This window comes from Gigantopelta aegis, chromosome 3 (assembly GCF_016097555.1).
Source record: "Gigantopelta aegis isolate Gae_Host chromosome 3, Gae_host_genome, whole genome shotgun sequence".
In the NCBI taxonomy this organism is placed as follows: domain Eukaryota; kingdom Metazoa; phylum Mollusca; class Gastropoda; order Neomphalida; family Peltospiridae; genus Gigantopelta; species Gigantopelta aegis.
This window is the reverse complement of record NC_054701.1, coordinates 61,135,531-61,138,839: the sequence shown is the minus strand read 5'-3', so window position 1 is coordinate 61,138,839 and position 3,309 is coordinate 61,135,531. Positions and strand designations below refer to the sequence as shown.

The following is a 3,309-nucleotide window of genomic DNA, read 5'->3' as shown; positions in this document are numbered from 1 at the left end:
TTCTGGTCGTCTTAATATCTGTAAGAAGCCCAAACTGGATTTTGTCTTCAAATAATTTTGTACGTACGAAAAAAAAAAAAGTGGGGAAATAAAATGACATTTAACCTAGTACAAATATTAGAACGATCAGAAACACGTTTAATATACAGCCACTAATATTTTATACAGAAAAAAATATATTTGATATGTAATTACAATCGTTAAAAAGTTTCTGTTAGTCGATAACATCTTAAAATTGCAGCAAACTTAGGAATATCCCTTTAATCCCTTTGTGGTTTTCTTTCGTGGTATACTCTTTTAGTATTTACTTCCACAAGATTCTTCTTCATGATAATATACTGATAGAAAATAAATAAACGAACACATAAATAGCAACAATAAAATTATGTTTTAAGCATTTATTACACCATGGGTATTTTTATTACAAAGTGGGCTGCTATTTTTATTGCTGAATGAGTCGTGTTTTATTACACAATGGGTATTTTTTATTACAAAGTGGGCTGCTATTTTTATTGCTGAATGAGTCGTGTTTTATTACAAAATGGGTATTTTTTATTACAAAGTGGGCTGCTATTTTTATTGCTGAATGAGTCGTGTTTTATTACACAATGGGTATTTTTTATTACAAAGTGGGCTGCTATTTTTATTGCTGAATGAGTCGTGTTTTATTACAAAATGGGTATTCGCATTACAAAATGGGTCGTTTATTACAAAATGGGCCGTAACGCAGGTGTTGATTTAAATGCAAGAATGCAGTCCGGCAGATTCACAAGTATTTCATTTCAACTTAAATCCAAGCACTCTGTCCTGGGCACACACCTCAGCTATCTGTCCAGGACAGTGGGTTAGTTGTTAGTGGTTAGTGAGAAAGAAGAGGGTGTAGTGGTCTTACACCTACCCACTGAGTCGTTAAAACTCGCTTTGGATGAGAGCCAGTAGCGGACTGCGAACCCTATACCTACCAGCCTGTAGTCTGATGGCTTAACTACTGCGCCACCAACGCTGGTTATATTCACAAGTACTATTGCTGTGTTCCCAACCGTACAATCAAGAAGAGAGCTTATGTGATTCCTACAAAGAATTTAACTGCTTTATTCGCTCAGACCATACAGAGGCGGATCTAGGCTGGGGGGGGGGGGGGGGGGGGGCCCTAAATTTGTGACAGTTCTATATTTTATTATATATTAATTTACTCTTTTTTTACGATCCCCCTCCAACCTCCTACAAAGTTCCCTTGGCATTTCGCCTCATGTCATTGGGTCCCCCTAAATGGATTTTCTGGACCCGCTATTGCCATATACACAGTACATGAGGTAAAATATAAGTAATACTGGATTCATGTTTCCACTGGGAGAACATTATACATATATTATTATATATATATATATATATATATATATATATATATATATATATATATATATATATATATATATACGTAACGTATAAAACACCATGTCGCTTTTCTATAATTAATTTGCAGGTCTTGGCATTTAAAATAATCTGTACAAAGTATGACTGGATAAGATATATGAATGGGTTTTTTTTTGGGGGGGGGGGTTGTTGTTGGGGTTTTTTGGGGGGGGGTCTGTAGTAGTTATAAAACCATCCCATAATTCTATACAGTTAAATAAAATCTCCCTCAAATCGTTATACATGGGGCAATGAAGCAGGACATGCCGTTCATCTTCTATACAGTTAAGACAGTTAAAGGGACATTCCTGAGTTTGCTGCAATTTTTAAGATGTTATCGACTAACAGAGACTTTTTAACGATTGTAATTACATATCAATATATTTTTCTGCATAACATATTAGTGGCTGTATATTAAACGTGTTTCTGATCGTTCTGATATTTGTACTAGGTTAAATTTCATTTTATTTCATTTTATTTCCTAAAAAATACATACGTACGAAATTATTTGACAAAATCCAGTTTGGGCTTCTTACAAATATTAAGACGACCAGAAACACATTGAATATACAGACACTGATATTCTAAACAAGAAAATATATTTAATACGTAAGTTTAATCGTAGAAATATTTTATTAGCCCGAAACATCTTACAATGGAGCAAACTCAGGAATGTTCTTTTAAATACTAACATATCACATAGTTTATAGAACCTCCATTTATTGGAGGACAATTGGGGGGGGGGGGGGAGAAACCTTTATAGATTCCAATCCTCCATTTGCTTTACACTGTTACAAAATAGCGGGGCGAGGGGAGGGGATGCGCGGCAAATGTCCAGGTCGGACAGAAAAGGTGCACAACAATAGGTTGCAACATATCATGTAAGACATTATTACATATTACAACTCTAATAATACATTTAACATATTATATTCAATTCAGTTCTTTATTCCGTTATTTAGGTCATAGCCCATTTACAGACAACAAAAGGTGACATTTGAAGGACCCGTTGTTCAACAATTCATATAGCAAACTAAATATTATTTAACTGCAATTAGTTTGTATATAGATTTTAGGAAGAATAACAATATTTGTATTTTCAAACAATTATTTTTGGTGTACATTATCTCATATAGGTCTACAAATTAACTTATATCCCACTATTATAGTTTTGATTAATATAATTTATTCTCATATTTATTATTTTCCTTTATTACCATACCCCACCCTCACGCACATACACACTCTTTATCAACGTGTAGTCAGCTTATGATTGTTGAACAACTGGACCTTTGTGCAGGTGACATTATTCCAAAGTACCACTATATGAACATCATAGTTATAATCTACTATGCATTTACATTACACACCAGATCTGTAACTTTCACCACTTCTTTTCTTTCTTAACTGCAATGCTTTAGCTAAATAAATACCTAAACCTTTTAATATATTTTCATTTCTTGTAGACATCAATTCATTAAAAGTATACAAGGATCTATTTGTCAAAAACGTTCTAGGTATATACATTTTTCTTAAAGTTTCATATAGTGGACAATTTATAATAAAATGGAATTCGTTTTCTACTTCTCTTTTATTACATAATTTACAAATCCTATCCCTTTTATTTAAACCTATATTTCTACCTTCGTCCACCACTAGACCCACTCCTCCCATTCTAATCAGTGCTATATCCTTTTTATACATGTCAAGTGCAGAAGATGTCAGATATAATTCAGGTTCTAGATTTAATTTATATTTACAATATATATCATACCTACTACTATAATTAATTTTCGTAATCCAGTGTTGTGTTTGAATATCTTTTACTCTTTGTTTGGATGTGGCTATAAATAATGACTTATCCCCAACATCTTGAGATATCCACACATATCCAAA

At 32.9% G+C, this 3,309-nt stretch overlaps 1 protein-coding gene across 1 annotated transcript in view; it reads right to left on the bottom strand.

Annotated features, from left to right (window-relative positions):
• LOC121368376 (extensin-like) overlaps positions 1-3,309 on the bottom strand; it is a 37,800-nt gene that overhangs the window by 31,924 nt on the left and 2,567 nt on the right. The gene's annotated exons all lie outside the window — the stretch shown is intronic.